The following is an 18,149-nucleotide window of genomic DNA, read 5'->3' as shown; positions in this document are numbered from 1 at the left end:
GGTTGACCATTGAAAAACATGGGGCTTAGAAGGGTCACCCTTTTGCACAGCAGGAAATCTGTGTATAATTTACAATTAATCCTTGAATACCACAGGTTCAAACTGCTCAAATCCACTTTTATACAGATTTTTAATGTTTTTCCTTCTGGTGTTATTTAAGTAAGCTCAAATTTTTAGAACATCCACTAAAAACACCTTGTGAGAGCTCCCCCTCTTGTGCGGGGGCATGCACAGTGATGCTTGCAGTCACTATGGTGAGGACCACGCTGCAGTTGAGCATCTTGCTCATCTACCCAACAGGGGATGGACCACCCAGATGAGACAAGGAACTTTGTCAAGATCGGGACTGAAACACATTAGTGTGGGTGGTTTAGCGTGAGCAGTCTGATTACTCAATATCATAGAGCCTGGCAAGATGACTTCTCCAAAGAGCATGCTGAAAGGTGCTCAGATGGTGGCACAATGCCTGAAGGATTTGGGGATTCCAAAGTTATAAAGTAGATACTGCAGTTTGCCTTCCATATGTGACTACAATTCTAGCAGATGCAAAACTTTATTCAAGCCATGCTAAGAAAGCAACTGTTGATGCAAATACGCAACTGACCATCCAGTTCACGCTCCCCAATCTTTTACCTCTCCTCCCACAAGAGATTTTTTAGTAGATGCGTTAGGCTGGGTAGACCAGAGAAACAAATCCACAGACACACATATGTGTATAAGAAAGAGATTTATATACAAGAGCAATTGAACATTGAGAAAATGCCCCAGCCCAGTCCAGATAAAGTCCACAAGTCCAATACTAGCCCATATGTCTGACAGCATTCCATAAAGTCCTCTTCAGACTCACAAAACACATGCAATGACACCAAATGCAGAGGACCACAGGCCAATGGCTAGAAAGTCCCTGGATCCAGTGGCATTGGAAAGATCTCAGCGCTGACAGGGGTCTCTCCATCAGGTGGGTCCATGTGTGTTGTCAGCAGCTACGTCGCCCAGGGTGTGAGCAGAGAGTCTCTCACCTCCAAGGAGGAAGTACCAGATTCCCCAGGATTCTCAGGAGGCCAAGCCCACACAGAGGCCCCATTGGCTATAATCTGATTGACAAGCTAGACTCCACCCTTACACTCAATCCTCAAATTGATAAACGATTATTTATCTACCACAGTAGATATTGCAAAACAAAGAAATCAACCCCCTTTTTTCAATGATCAAGCCTGAATATGGTCCTAGACTGCCACCTGATAGATACTGCTTCACCACTCCAAACTATCGACTTTAGTCCTTGTAGCAAAGGACATCTACTTCTGTTGGAACAACAACAGTTCTGTGGTGAAGGTTTGGTTCAGTTACTAGCAGACCTAGTGCTTCACACGAGGCACAAAAACCCTACCAATTCATGTCTGCTTCAACTAAATGCCACGTCACAGTCCTGTTTTTAGAACATTAATTCCAACCATCAGCAGCTCAGAATGTTCTGATTAAGCCATCATTAATTGGGTCCCAAAATAATATTATTGCCACTAAATTGGTGTCGTCACAAAACACCACTAGTGATCCTTCCAATGTATTGAAAAGAAAGATAAGGAAAGATAAAACTGAAATGGACTTGGAGTCTCTAGTGACAAGTTCATCTCCAAAAAACAAAAAAAGAAAATGTGAAGATGCTGCTGCTGCTGCTGCTGTTGCAGATGAAGACAATGATGATACTTTATGATCTAGCCTTGGTGTATATAACATATTCTTGGTCTTGAATCCATTGTACTTAAACACGCATGCTGCACATTTTCAAGTCATGTCTTAGAAAACTTAATGATGATCTAGGAAGTAAATATAATTATACTTTTCAACTGAGATTTTGAAATAAAAAATAAAATTAGCTAATGGTTTTGCATTAGCCTTTAAGTATAAAAAGAAAGTTTTTTATTCATGAAAAATAAAATAATAAAGTGCCACACAGCACAAATCATCTTTGGTGAGATACTGGAGAAATGAACTCCTCATGTGAAGATTAATACTGTTGCATGAATTCCTATGAGGACACAGCACTTCAGCCGACAATAGGAACAGGGGAAAAAAACAAAAAACCTGTAAGGAGGTCCCTGCAGTTTAAATTTGTGTTGTTTGAGCATTACCTGTATATTAATTTAAATGAGGTACATCTAGAGAAACAGTAATACACAAACTAATCATCAATAGCAAAGTCCTGATAAAATATTTTTGGATATTCCCCCCGCCCTCAATCAAATAGAATGAAAGTAATAACTAGGCTAAAACACAGTGTTGTATTTTTTTACTGGTTTCTATGCTTTGCATTTAAAAAATCTGAAGGAGGACCGAATCAACTTGACTACTGATTTACAAGGAATATATTTCAATCATAGATTATAATCTTATTTTGACAAGAAATTTTCAAGGAGTTCAAAGAATTGGGTGACATTGTTACAAGATCCGTTTATTCCTTTCAGTTTATTTATATAAGCAAGTCTCAATATTTCAAGTAATAAACTAGATAATGTGAAAATAATTGATTCTAAGCTGTCATATTTGAAAAATAACTTTATCCATGAATAAACTCATTAATTAATAAAAGCTTTATTCATCTCATTTTTGTTTTATAAATAAATTTTAATTTTATATTAAAATTATTTATTTAAAGTTATATGTATGCTGCTAAGATCAATTATGTACTAAAAACAGTGCGGTGTAGTGAATTTTCTTAATATGGTTCTCCTAGCTGTAGTCTTTATAATTGGGGAAAGACTATTCAAATTGAGGTGCTTATGGCCCATTCAGGGGACTGGCGAGCTTGTCATGATGCAAATAAGGTACATGATATTCTTGTGGGTGGGACCATGTGAATAAGGTGCTCGAAAACCTAATGGTATTGGTCAGTTTTCCATCCTGGAAGACTTACAACGCACCATTTAAAAGGCAGAAAGGAGACTGAAGATCATTAAGAAAGAAGAACCAGGAGTGGACTCAAGAGTCCTAAGCTGAGATTTTCCCCCAATCAGGACCTAGAGCTGTGATACAGGAGATGGTGAGAGGCGGTGATAACACTAAAGAAACAGTGGCAGCTGAAGCAACATAGACCAGAAAACCAGGAGACCAGCATAAGACAGAATAGCAGAAATTCCCAGGCCAGGAAGCAGGAGAGCTGAGTGTCTCTGGGCTTGCTGGCAAAGGAAGTTGCCTCAAGGCACTTGGCTTGGGGAAATCAGATTTGCAGTGTGGAGCTTACCCAGGAAGTGTAGTTGTTGAATATCTGCATACATAATAGAGTAAGAATTACAACTTTGGCTATACTTTAAACATATTTTATGTCAAATGAAAGAATATAAATGATTAATAATTTTTCATGATTCATCTAAGAGTTATGTGAGCAAAATATTTAAAGATGATTGCTATAGTCTTAAGAAAAAAACAAACAAACCAGTGTTACCCTCAGTGTTACCCTTGCTGATTTTAATGTTTTTGCTCTGATATCTACTTGGATCTACTTGGATATGATGGGTAACTTTCCAGGGCATTACAAATGTAATATATACATCACTAAATCACTTTAAAGTGATAATCACTTTATTGGGGGCTCTTACAGCTTTTCTAACAATCCATACATCCATTATGTCAAGCACATTTGTACATATGTTGCCATCATCCTTTTCAAAACATTTTCTTTCTACTGGAGCCCTTGGTAACAGCTCCTCAGGTTTTTCCTCACTCCCCTCCCTGCCCACCCTCATGAACTCTTGATAAATTATTATTTTTTTATATCTAACACCATCAACAATATGTTCTTTTGTTTGATTGCTTGCTTGTTTTTTTAGGTCTTCTGATGTCTGTTACCCGATCCCGTGGACACCTCATAATAGCACAGGCTGGTATGCTTCTTCCAAGTGGGTTTGTTGCTTCTCTGCTAGATGACTGCTCAACTTCAAGCCTTTGAGACCCCAGATACTATGTGTCTTTTGATAGTTGGGCACCATCCACTTTATTCAATGCACTTGCTTATGCACCCATTTTTGTCTTCAGTGACTGCGAGACACAATGCCAGTTTATTAGAGCAAACTGTTCTTGAATTGAGGGAGGGCATGAGCAGAGGCCCTAAGTCCATCCACTACCTCAGTGTATTCCCATATAAATATATGTACATAGGCCACTACCTCTATTTTTATAAATTGATGTATTTTCATATGTAGACATCTATGCGTATACCTCTATCCATAGCTTTACTTTCTAGATTTTTCCTGTTTCCTTTCACCTTCCTTCTGTCCCACCATCATCCCCTCCCTTCTTCTGCCCCTTAGTAATTCCTTCCACCTAGATTGCAGTTGCTCCCACACCCCCAGGATCTCTACATCCTCCTCATTGTTGATTTAATTCCTTAGTTGTTCTCATCTCTGGCATTGTTTGCTCGCCACTCGCTTCCCCATCTTCTTCTCCCCCAAGTCCCTCCAGATCTGTACGTCCTGTTGCTTTCTCCTTGACCTTGTTTCCCACGTCTGTCTTACATAAGTAGGCAGACCAACAATAACAGGCAAAACAAAAGACTGAATAAAGAGAGAGAATAAAAGATAATAACTAGCAAAAAAAAACAAAACACAAGCAATACATGATTCCAGGTCTGTCCACAGATCTGAATGACTATTTCACCACTGGTCCTGGGGGATATCTGGGAGCTGCCCCTCCAGCCTGAGCTCTATTTTAGGGGCTCCTTGGGGCTTTGTGGCTTTGCTCCTGTTGCTGGTCTGTTATATTTCCTTCTTGGTTTGCCTCCCTGTGGGGTATTCAGACTGGACTAACTCCCCACTGCGTGTCCCCAGTATTGACTTCTGCCATGGTGTGCTCCAGTGAGGGGACATCGTGTCTTGAGCTGCTGTTGGCCCTACAGTCCTCTCTGTGCCTTAGAAGCTCCATGTAGGGACACTGTCCTCTGGGGTTGGTGTGTCAATATGGGGTCTAGACCCTCACTCTTTTTCCTTCTTGGTTTGCTTCCGTGAGCATGGCTTGCCAGCCCCTCTCCCCAACATGTAGGTTTAGTGTTGTCCTCTATAGCATATACTTCTAGGGAGGGGGTCATTTTGACTCTGATTGGGTCAGGCCATGTTAGCCCAATCTTTTCATGTGTTGCTCCACGCGGTTACGTTGCCCTCAGGATATGGTGCACTGTGGTGGGGTCTGCATGCACACTCCCAATTCTGTGGAGACATAATCAATACTCTCCCTCTGGTTGGGTTCATGCCCTGCTCCCTCCATGCCATCATCCCCCCAACTTTTCTCCCTTCCACTTTCCCCTTCTTTGTGTTGGAATACCATGCACTTCCTTGGGTTTGGTCTGACACCCCCACCCCACCCCCAACTGCCTGTACCTCAACCCATATATTGTGAGATAAGTGGCTTTTCTTCTATATCTATTGTGCTGATTATAACTACCTCAGGGGACTCATGTTGTACTTTTCCTTTTGTCATTGGCTAACTTTGCTTAGCATAATTTCCTCCAACTCCTCCCATGAAATGATGTGTTTCACGTGATCATCAGTGCTTTTTAGTGATGCGTAGTACTCCATTGTGTGTATGTGCCAGAGTTTTGTAATCCACTTGTCCCTCTATGGAAATTTAGGTTGTTTCCAATTCCTTGCAGTTGTAAATTGTGCCACAATAAACATTGGAGTGCAGATGGATGGTCGAGGTTTGTTTCCTACCTCTTCTGAGTGTATGCTCAGTAGAGGGATAGCTGGGTCATAAGGTAGCTCAGTTCCCATTTGCTTTAAATATTGCCAGATCACTTTCCACAGAGGCTGTACATATCTTGCTTCCTAAACAAAAATCTTAATTTATTTTTTAGTGGATTTCTCATTTAATTTCTTCTGAATTATTTAAACTCCCTTGGATAATAGTTTGTATATTCTATTCTCACTTTAATTCAACTATAATCAAATTATAATTTACTCTTTTTTTTTCTTTTAAGGCAAGGGATTTTTTAGAAACTTAGAAAGAATTATCTCTTTTCCTTTTAATTTTCAAATGTCACTTTTCAAAATTGAAAGTGTGTGTTAACTACTTTTAGTTTAGGATTTATTATATATTTGAATTTTAAAGACACAGTGAAAACATCATTATAATGTTAAACTAAGCGCAGGCATGCCCGGTGATACTGAAGGTTCAGTTACAGACCACTGCAATCAAACAAATGCTGTAGTAAAGTGAGTTACATGATTTCCCCCCAGTAAGAGACAAAAGCCAGGTTTACATAGTACTACTGTTCATGCAGTCTGCATTTGCATTTTAAAAAGTTTGAAATTTTGTGAAGATTATCAACATTTTCTCAGAGACAGAAAGTGAGCCCATGACTGGGAAAATGGTCCCGACAGACATGTTTGCTAGAAGGTGATCACATTGGCCCACTGGAAACATGCAAACCTCGCAAGCTACAAACAGCGAAGGGCAATGAAGAGTGCCGCCACTTGCTCGCACCAGCTGCTGCTGAGCTAATGCTGATGCATGATGGCATCACGTGTTTTAGAGTGAAACGACTCCGGAGGGTATCAGTAGCTGATTTTTCAAATGTGATTTACCTTTTTCCTTCTGACCTATTCCTGTGGGAACTAAAAACTTCCAACCTTTCAGTGAGCAGCTATTCTCCAATCTTGCTTAAAATGAAAATACTGACTTGTTGTTTTTATACTCCAATGTGCTCAGTCCAACTAGTTAAATTATCATAGGTCTTGGACATTCAGGTGAATCTCATTTTTCTTGAAAAATATTTAACTGTCCCTTCAACCAGCAGTGAGTATGTGATTTTGTTCTGCAAGTGAATTGTAATTGGAAGTGTCCAGCAGGAGAAAGGGATTATCTCTTAGTTATTAAAGGGATAAACTTATAGGATTACATCTGCCTTTCCTGATTTCTGCCATTGAATGGGATCTTCTGATTATGTGAATTGGTGGTGTGGTGGGTTATGAAGTTGAGTTGTTAATTGCAAGGGCAGAAGTTCAAAACCAGCAGCGCTCCCAGGGAGAGCGCTGAGATTTCTACTTCTGTAAAGATTACAGTCTCTGAGGACCACAGCAGCAGTTCCACCCTGCCTGGTAGGGTCTTTATGAGCTAGAATGGACTTGATACCTGTGAGGAGTTATGATGGAAATTAGAGAAACATCTTAGAGAAAAGAAGAAAACTGAAGGAATATTTTGGTGGTAGCAATAATTTTCCACCCTCATCTTTGATAACATAATCTGGATTTTAGTTGTGCTCACAGCTGCTTGAAATAAAACCTATACTCACTTTTGTGTGTGTGTGTGAGGTATTCTTTGGGGGTACAAATGTGTACTGATGAACTACTAACCCAGTTTGGCAATTCAAACTGCTCCAGAGGCTCTGCATTTGAAAGATCAAAGCTTGGACAGCCCCATGGAGCAGGATTTGAACAACAGTAACAACAAAGGTGGCTAAAAACAAAATTGATATAAGGTGATGACATTTTGAAGAAAACTATGCAACTTCTAATTGTTTCCTTCTCTGCTTATTGTTGTCTAGAATGCAGCTAATATAGCTAGCACTACAGCAAGCCCTTGGGCCCAGGAGGTGAATTGAGACTGGAAGACACATAGAATCGTGCAACCAAGTAGACAAAGGCTAGCTATTCAATCATTTGGAGCCCTTCCAAGCCATGAATCATCTACCCAAGTTCCTTTGCAAGAGATAAACAGACATCTACTTGAAATGGTTTAAATTTAGGTTTCATGCCCATCACATCCAAAGCTAAACATAATACTGACTGTCCAGATTCTTATATGATTGAGTCATATTCTCAAAGACTAACTGTTCAACTCTGTTTTCATTAAGTTCAATAATAAATGCTTCCTTCCTCTGGGTTGCTTTCCTCTTACTTGCAGGCAAATTATTCACTACAGTTAAAAATGAAAGCTTCACAGAAACAGCCACAGACCTGGGTAATTAGTATTATTTATTTTCACAAGTTCTCTACTTGAGAAATTATTTTCTGAGGAAAAAAAAGGACTTGTACCAATAACTTGCTAGGTTTGATTACATTGAGCTATACTTAAAGCATTATCATACTTGGAAAGAACTTTAATGATCTATATTGCTGATTTTCATAGTCAGGATTTTAAAACAAAAATATCCCTTACAAAATACTATTTAATTTCTGCACATCACAATTCCATTACAAATGTTTCAACGCTATTTCAGAAACATAGAATCATTTCCTTTTTATTTGATACCTTATGTCATATATGCATGTGGATATATATGCACATGGGAGCCCTAGTGGTAAAGGGTAAAGCATTTTGTTGCTAACCATAGATTGGTGCTTTGAACCCACAAACTGCTCTATTAGTGAAAGATATGGCATCTGCTTTCATAAAGATTCCAGCCTTGGAAACATGGGTCACTTCAACTCACCCCTAAAGGGCTGCTGTGAGTGGGAATCTGCCCAGTGACAATGGGTTGGTTAAATGCATGTGCATAAGGAGTCTTGTAGCTTAGTGATCAAGCTGCTAGAACAAAGGATTGTGATATGAACCACCAATTACTTTCCAGAGAACAAAGACCTGATGATCTGCTCCAGTAAATAGTACAGCCTATATAAATTGATAATATCAATAAAGTTAAAATATCCCCCACGGGATGATTTATAATGTTCCCTAATTAAACAATAATGATGTCTCTAATGAATCACAGGTATAAATCAACCATAGATACATGAATGGATTTTGAACTCATGGAAGAAGCCCTACTTGATACTTGCCCTGATGAAAAGATCTCTGAAGATATGGCTGCTATAGAAAAGCGCGATGAAAAAACTGGGTGGTGCCCATCTATATGAAAAAATCATGCCTCTGGGGTCTTAAACTCTTATCTTAAAACAAATAAACATCTAAGTGAAGAGTCAGTGAAGCCCACATGGAAGAAGCACAATATCCTGTGTGATCTAAGGACTGCAAATAATAAAATCTAAGACCAGGAGAGGAACTGTGTTTGGTCTTAAACTATGAGAACCTAATTTGTAGAAGGTTATAGATGACATCCAAGCCCCAATCCATTTCCAGTGTTCGTCCATGGATTGAGCCTCCAGTGAATCCCTCTGACCACAGGCCAGGGATGTGAATGGCCTTGCTATAAAACAGAATGCACTGGATTCTAATGCAGATTCAGCTAGATTAAAATTTACCACCTCATCATTTGTTCTCCTTTTGATTAATTTTAAATTTGTTCTAGTGTCTATTGTTTTCTTGTTGATTGAGGTTTTCCTCAATTTTATTTTGTTATTGTTTGTGTTAGGCAGGGTTCTCTAGAGAAACAAAACCAGGAGAGATATGTATATAATGTATATATGAAGGAACATAACAGCTAAATTAGTTCACACAGCAGTAGAGAGGGCTCAGTTCAACTTACTTCGTGGAATAGTTAATATACTGGAAGTCCTTCAACTCACAAGGGCTGCTGGGTCAAGGAAGCAGATAGCTAAGTATTCCCTTGGGCAATGGAGGCAGAGTTCTCCCACAGGCAGCAAATAGCAGGGTGGTTCACCAACAGTCAGCTGCTCAGGAGCTTAGTGAAGCAGGCCCTGATGAAATATCGAACTCAAGCTAAGCAAGATGACAGGATCCACCAGCCTCAAGCTCAAGTGATGAACACACTAGCAATGTGGTGAAGCAGGTCTCAAAACTCTAGTTCTAGCTACACAATCCATGGGTTGGATGTCCTACAGGTAGTGTAGCTCACAAGTTGAGGCAGAGAACTAGCTAAAACAGCCATACTCTGGTCTGATCACTAGAGAGCAAGAGAGTGAGGGGTGGGCCTTGCCTAGCCATTTATCTCTTTGCCCTTCAATCAAACTGCCACCTGATTAATCCCACATGTTCCTTTTGGCCAGGTTGGCACAATAAACCTACCTATCACATTGTTGTTGGTTTTTCTGTTTTGTTTTGAATGTTTTTTCTGTACATGAAATCCAGGATAGGTAAATCTGTAGAGACAGTAACTAGATCAATGGTTTCTTAGGGCTATGGCAGAGTAAGGTGTGAGAAAATGGGGAACTCATAACAATAAATACAAGAGGAAAATGTAAAATTGATTGTGGGGATGATTACACAACTCTTTTTAATATGATTGAACTATTGAGTTCTATGATATATGAATTATATATCAATAAAACTATAAGTAATTACAGCCTAAAATATACGTGGGGTCTTTTTAATCTGTTATTCAGGGTTCATATGGGTTAGTACGGATTCCATGGTACACAACAACACATGCACCTGTTTGAAATTTGATATTCAAAATTTCATATCCAGTCAACAATACCCCTTTTTCACGTGATAGAGCCCAGATTATAAGATCATACTTACTTTAATCAAATAGTTACATTTTCATGGCATAAATAAGGACATAGTCTAAATGAGTAAAATTTATTCTTAATGCCAAAAAGTATACAGGGGGCAAGAAAGAAGCATGAGGTATACAATTAAGAGAAGTAAAATGTTTTTGTTTTTATTCACTGAACATATATTTCTCTGTCTTTAAATTGTCAGCCTTCCTAAAACTTGAATATTTTGGAGCTGCGTAACACACTCAACTCTTTCATTGCCTTGAGCATTGCTTGAGGATATTCCAGCTATTTGCTGATCTCTAGATGTGCTTTAACCAAACTTTGTTTTATAAAGAGTCCCCAGGCTCAACTATGAGGCATTTTTATGCTGCCTTTGATCGATGCTTCCAGCCATAGCCCTTGGTGACTCAAAAATATTTTAAATCCCCACCTAAGTTGTTACAGTATTAGACAACCAGTGTGTAGAGCCACGAGAATATTTGTATTCCTTTTTCTGTGGCCAAGACCTGGCTTAGTGGTCCCTGGGAGAATTTTATTGTTTCATGGCTCTCCCCATTCAGATGTCTGTTTTCTGTGCTTCCACCGAAAACTTATTATCTTTGAAGTTAGGCTTCTTTTACTTATCCTTCTGATCTCATCTCGATTTTTCTTTCTTTTTCCCCCCAGATCATGGAATAAGTCTAAACACTAGCTTTTGAAACAATGCTCACTAGTGTTTGACCTCTAAGCTATCAATTCTACAAAATGCACATAGTGATAAGTAAATAAGAATGTGATGAAACTGTGTCAGGCATATATAGTACCGACCGCAGCTAGCAAATGGCTTCTGACTCATAGTGACCCTGCAGGGCAGAGTGAAATTCTCGCTGGGGTTTCTAGGGCTATAAATCTTCACGGAGTCAGACAGCCTCAGCTCTCTTCTGAAGGCCAACTTCTGGGTTTAAACCTCTGGCCTTAAAATTAGCATCCCAACACTTACCTGGTGTAAATCAGAGCTTCAGGAGCATAGTTAATACTTAATAAGGTTTATTTCCTTCTCTTTTATCCATATGATAATTATACTTACTCCTTTTGTATTTAATTTGAATTTCATAAGACATTGTTATTACCCAAAGTGGTTTTAGTCACCACATATTATATATCTGTGCTCAAATGTAAACAAGAAAATACTTTGCTTCTTTATGTATCTGAATGACCTGCTGCTGATTGTTAATTTGTTTTTCATTTCATAGATTATTAGATAACTATTCTTATTTTTTAAAACTAGAAAAAAACTACTGAAGTGTAATTTTCTTTTGAAATTAATTAATACTTTGAATTTCTTTCTTTCATTTTAGAAGTTATAAAATCATATCTTTTTTGATAATAAAATGATTTATTAGCATTTTTGACCATATCATTTTGACACATTCAAACTGTATTCAAGATGATTGTATCTCAAAATATGGATGAATTTTTACTCCCAGTTATGTCAAGCACACTGTTCTGCATCTATTAAGCTTAAACATTGCTTTACATGAAGTAAGAAATGGACTCTATTATTTCTAAGAATTGCTGTAGAATTTTATTATCCAGAGGATTAGGCTTAAGCTATAAATCTTTGGACTCGACATGGCTTTTTATGTTCCCATAATTACCTTCATCTCACCTGTACTTTTGTATTTGCACTTCAGAATTCATAATCTTCTCTTTGTTCCATTAAAATATTGTTCTAGTTTTACATGTACGAAACCTCTCTACACTCTTGGTGGAAAGCCAAAATATTCTATTAGCAATTTGTCATATTTTAATTTTAGATACTGTAATTGGATTAATAATTTGAGATTTAGTAAACGCAGGACCTTGAAATTATATATCTATGTAAGTAATTGCAATGGTAGACATTTCCATATATTTAAAGAAATTAATAGCAGTAAACTTCTAGACATAAGATAAGCTAATTGGAAATGTTTGTAAAATTCAAAACATGATTCTCATTAATCATTGTTCAAAGATTAGGACTAATCTAAAGCACTAGTTTACTTAAAAACAACAAAAAGATGAGAACTGCTTCCACGTAGGACAGAGATGTAAGAACATTTCACTCCCATTAACAATAAGAAACTTTAGATGAGCATGCAATACAACCTAATAAATTATTATCAATAAAGTGTTTAGCCTACCTTAGAAGTGGAGATTAAAAAAACCATTTTACTGGGAGCTCTTACAGCTCTTATAACATTCCACACATCAATTGTTTCAAGCATGTCTGTACATATGTTGCCCTGATCATTTTCTAAACATTTACTTTATATTTGGCTCCTTGGTATCAGCTCCTCTTTTTTCTCTCCCTCCCCCCTTACCACCCTCATGACCCCTTGGTAAATGATAAATTATTATTGTTTTCATATCTTACACCGACCGCTGTCTCCCTTCACCCATTTTCTGTTGTTCATCCCATAGTGTAGGGGGGTGGGGGTGGGGAGTTACAATCGTAAGGTCAAATTCATGTAACATCACTTCTGCCCCGTTCCATTCACTGTGATCCATAAAGCCTCACCCATTTCAGGGAAAGACAATAGACTGAGCATTTTGATCGGAGTGTAGGGTTCCAAAAGAGCACAAGGAAGAAATATAGCTTTGGATATTTTTGAAAAATACAATCTGCCACAGAATTTCCCTGCCAAGCCCAGGTTGAAGGGGAGGAGAAAAAAATTCCACCTCTTCTTGGAAGAAGCAACATTTCAAAATGATTGTTTACGTGAATGGAAGGAATGATGGTGGCTAATTTGCAAACTACCCCACAAAAGGTGTTACAGCTGACTACAAGGAAGCTCTTATTACAGCAAAGATGGAGAAGGCTATTAATAAGTGGACTAGCAAGGCCCACTATTAGTAGACAAGCTCCCTCGGTTTTTTTTTGCGTGTGTGTGAAGGGGAGATGTACAGCTGCTCTTGACCCTGGTAAAACAGTTAGCAGAGGAAGAATATACCACACTGCTACTACGAAGAAAAGTTTAATTATACTTCAATAGGCGTTTAAGATGTTGATAAAATGCCAGTTCCAAATTATTGGGAGAGACAAAGAGAATTTGCTACAATCTGCCAATTATTTCCCTTAAATTCCACTGAGCATTTTTTTAAAAAAGGATCATGGACAGCCCAGGAGAGCTGAGAGAGATTTTACTCACGGGTTGGATGTGTGTGGAGACTGCAGAAGTGTGAGGGAAGGGCAGCATAACTGAAAAATCTCCAAGAATATCAAGTACTCAGTGTTTGAGGATGTAAGTGGTCTGGCAAAACGTGAGAGTAGGGCTAGAAGAATTGAAAATAAGCTTGTATTCCTTCCGTGCCTAACACTGAGTAGGAGACAGCATTTGTCTATTCTTGGGGAAGAGCTATGAGGGACTTCCAAACACAGGTGCACATAATGTCTTGAAGTCTTAGGACCATGAAGGAGAATTAGATAATTGTTTTCAGGCATTCTGGTCCTTACCATGAGCAAGAAACAGATACCACCTGTGGCTGAGGGAGGCACAACAGAGATGAGTATAAAACTACCCAAAGGATGTGTTCATGGGTCTGTCAGAAGTCTGATGAAAGAAAAAGAGAGAAAACTGATGCTGGCCCTCAGACCTCCCATCTGTTAATGAGAAGGTTCTGATATAGCCCCCAGAGGTCTTGAAGTTTGTGATGAAATAACTCTGCTTAAAAAAAATAAATAAATCCTATACCAAGTTTAATTACAGATCAGAGTGATTTAAAGGAATAGATATGTTATTTTCTAGACAAAAAATTTCAGGTTATTTATTTCAGTCTCATTTTTTTGCAAAATCACATAAGACTTAAGATAATTCATGAAGAAGGAAACTATGAACTATTAAAAGAGAAATATAATCAGAAGTGTTGGAATTATGAGACAAGGGCGTCTGGTAATTTAGTCAAAATATCAATGTTAATGGATCTCATGGAAAAAGCCAGCGACTTAAATCAAATATTTTACTGCAATCAATTCATTTCTGACTCATAGAGACCCTATAAGATAGAGTATAACTACTCTGTGTTTCTAAGAGTATAAAATCTTTACCACAGTACAGAGCCTCAAATTTCTCCTGTGGAGCAGTTGGACTCTTAGATCAAAGAGGGGGGAAAAATTACAAGGGAAATTAGAAAATATTTAGAAATAAAAAATAGTAAAAACATACTTATAAAAATGTATGGAATATGACTAAAATAGCCAATGCATGTCATTGTGAAACTGTTTTTGAAAACTGAAAATGTGTAATGTTCCTGACTTAAACTTCTATACTTTGTAAGAAAAATAAAACGAAAATTGAATGGGGAGAAGCGCTAGTGAAAATAAAAAAGCTGAGTGTTTCAAAAGAACCCCAGGCCCCAATGCTAACCCGTTCTGGAAGAGTGTCGAGATGCAATGCAGTCCAGTTTGAATCAATTTTTCCCATAAAAAAATGACTGAAAATGGATTCATCCATTCTCGTTCACCAAGTTTTTACCCTAACCTTCCCTTTTTATACAAAACATTACACAGAAATTTCAAAGTAAATAAATTCAGAATTAAATAATATCATTTAAATAAGAAACACAACATTAAAAATGTTCTTAACAACTACAGTATGGCCCATACCTTGAGACTGATGAGGATCTGGATCTGTGGACACGGACGTGGAGAGGAGGGATGGAGAGAGAGTCATTGTTTGGAAGGGGAATCTCCTTCCATGAAATCAACTGGTAGCTGCTTCTCAGGAATTTTTTCCCTTCTTTGCCTTTTTCACTAGGACCTGGCTGGCTTTCTCTTAAAATAAATAAACAAAATAAATAAACAAATGAATAAAACCTGTCTAACGTGGTCAGCTGTCGGCGTTTCCGTCAGTTTTCTAAAAGGGTTTACTAAGTTATCATCAACAATATCGACAACACGGTTAACCTGTTCCTTATTATGAAGATTCTTTTCAACAAACTCTTTCTTAGGACCTGTTTTTTAAATCTAAAAGTACGAAAAGCCACAAAAACTAAGAAAATGAAAAAAGAAAAAAAAAGAAAATGACAGCAAAACGCTTGGGACACAGCAAATGGTTTAAACCAGGGGTCCTCAAACCCTGGCCCCGGGGCCACATGCGGCCTGCTGAGGACATTTATCCGCTGGTGTTTTGCCCCGTTTTGTTTTTTACTTCAAAATAAGACGTGTGCTACTGACTCTCCAGACCTTCACTGGAGCCTAGGGACAAAGAGCAAGGACCCGCCTACGAATTGGCTAGCTGGAAAACTCAGCCCACACCCTGCACAGCTGCTCGGGCTCCTCGTGCCCAGTGTCCACGCAGGCCCACAAGGCTCGGAGGCATCTCCGCCAATCCGAACCTAGCTGGCTGATGACGACACCGCCACTGGGTGGAAAGTTCCGCAAAGCGCCTGCGCGGGATTGCCGTCGGGCCGCTGCGCCCCCTCGTGGCCGCCGGGAGCCAGCGGGCGACGACTTCGAGCAGGCCGTCAGCGTACCCTTTCTGCAAGTGACCAGCGCGGCCCCCACCCCACGGGCTCGGGTCTGTGATTCTGTGGCAAATGTTGCCCACGGCCTATGGTCAGCCGTGGGAAATAAGGTCCATGCAACCACCCGCCACCATCCAGACTGGACCGCCCCACCCACTGTGTGCACCCAGGCTCTGTGCGCGTGCCCAAACCAGCGTGCGCAGGCGCTGAGGGCTGCGCAGCTGCCATTGCTCACTCTGCTGCCAAGGGGAACCGCCTGTTCCTGGAAGTCCACTGTCTCATGGGGGAAGGCCCTTGTGTGGGATCCATGGTCCATACTTACCTCATCCACACCCTGCAGGCCCCAAATATGGAGGACACGGGCTTTTGCGGAGTGCTCTACTCTGTGTCTTTGGTGCCGAGAAGTCACCTGATGACCCAAGGCCAAACAGGTCCGAGAGGGACAGACTCCTCCGCCAGACAGGCCGTCTTATGTGCCAGCTGCAGCAGCAAGCATCTGGCCGTTCATCGGTGGACCTGCAGCTTCCGTCATCCTCAGATGAACGAACGTCCCTGCATGATGCCCCACATGGGGCCTTCTGCCCGGCAGCAGGGGACCCTTTCCATGAGCCCCGGACCGTGGTGTGGCTGGTCCTGGATGCCCATGAGAACCTGCTTCTGGCTGAGAGTACCCTTCGGCTGCTGGCATGCCTCCTCTCTGACCACCTCCGCCTGCTGGCCCCTGGCACCAACCTTCTGCTATGGGCGGATCACATCGAGGCCATCCTCACCCACTTCCTGCCCCATGGTCAGCTGCTCTTCCTCAATGACCAGTTCGTCCAGGGCCTGGAGAAGGAGCTGCACACTCCCTGGCCCCTCTGACCCTCTCCCTAGAGAGGGGCTGCCCGAGAGGGTGGGGAGGGAGGACAGAGGCCTGGCACAGTCAGATGAAGCGCGACCTCTTCCCCCGCTCAGCCTGCACCCAGCTCTGATGTGCTGCCCCACACAGGACAAATGGATGGGCCAGGGCTCCAGAATCACAGCGCAGCCTGGGCCCAGAGCAGGGGCATGACTGATACCGACCCATGTCGAGCCCACCCCGCTGCTCCACTCACCTCTCCCCTTTCTGACATGCCAACCCGCCCGACAGTGGCTGGAGCCAGGGCAGTGAGGGGGGTCTGCTCTGCACACTGCCCGCACCACTTTCTCAAACCCATGGGCGCGCCAGTGCACCTGGGGGCGCTATGCCTCCCACATGGACAGGCTCTGACTTGGCACCCCCTGTGGCAACAGCAACAAAGATGGTTGTCAGTGAGGCCAGCTCAGTGCCAGGTCCCGCCACATTTCAGAAGCATGCCTCCATGGGAGGTTTTTGTTGTTTCTTAGGTTCTGACCCATGTCTCCAGAAAATCCTGGCTCCCACCCCCCACCCCACCCCTGCAAGGAGAGAAGGCACCAGTCGGGTGGGTGCAAGCAGCCTGGCCTTGTTGGCGTTCTCATTTTGAATGAAAAACTCGGCCTGTGAGATTTCCCCCTCTGTTTCCACAAATCTAAGTGATGCAGGTCTACCACTGAGAGCGGGAGAAAGATGCGGCGGTCTTCCCATAAGGAGCTTCTTAGAACCTTATGTGGGGTCGCAGGGAGTCCGAATGCGGCGGTCTTCCCATAAGGAGCTTCTTAGAACCTTATGTGGGGTCGCAGGGAGTCCGAATGCACCCCTGGCGTTGGGTTTGGTGCTGCTTTGTGAGGGAGCACCTCTCTGGATGGGGGTCTGAACAAACTCTTTGTTCCCTTCACCTCTCTTTTTTTAAAAAAAGAAAAGCTATGTGCAGTGTGCATAGGAATTTGTTCATAGTTTTTTTTTTTTAACTATACTCCAGCCCTCCAACAGGTCTGAGGGCCAGTGAACTGACGCCCTGTTTAAAAAGTTTGAGGACCCCTGGTTTAAACCACCCTAACAATGCCAACAAACGCTGAGTGACCGAAACACCAACTGCTTTCGTTTACAAAGATCATGTGTGCGGGGTCGGATTCCCATGTTATGTCTGAGCTCCAATGCAAAATCTTCTCGACATTTCACTTGGAAACCCGATTATGTTGAGTACTTATGCGGTAAAATTGACAATCTTAAAAACTCAAACACACACTGACATCCAGGAGCTGCTGCCCCACAGTGACCCCATAGGATGGGTAGAACGGCCCCGTACGTTGCTGGAGTGCAAAGCTCTGTTTTTCTCCCAGGCAGCGGCTGTGGATTCAAACTACTAACATCACAGCCCAACGCACAACCACAGCTCCACCAGGGCTTCTCTTCGGGAAAGGGAAGACGTCAAT

The 18,149-nt window shown here is 41.0% G+C and overlaps 2 pseudogenes; both read left to right on the top strand.

The window, feature by feature from the left end:
* The first annotated feature begins 226 nt into the window (after positions 1-226).
* On the top strand, positions 227-1,585 carry LOC115868678 (annotated as a pseudogene).
* Positions 1,586-16,137: 14,552 nt separating this feature from the next.
* On the top strand, positions 16,138-16,697 carry LOC101638340 (annotated as a pseudogene).
* The last annotated feature ends 1,452 nt before the right edge of the window (positions 16,698-18,149 follow it).

Source organism: Echinops telfairi, unplaced genomic scaffold (genome assembly GCF_000313985.2).
Source record: "Echinops telfairi isolate 266 unplaced genomic scaffold, ASM31398v2 ScPeMD7_18;HRSCAF=68, whole genome shotgun sequence".
Taxonomy (NCBI): Eukaryota; Metazoa; Chordata; class Mammalia; order Afrosoricida; family Tenrecidae; genus Echinops; species Echinops telfairi.
The sequence above is the reverse complement of the archived record's forward strand: the minus strand, read 5'-3'. Positions and strand labels throughout refer to the sequence as shown.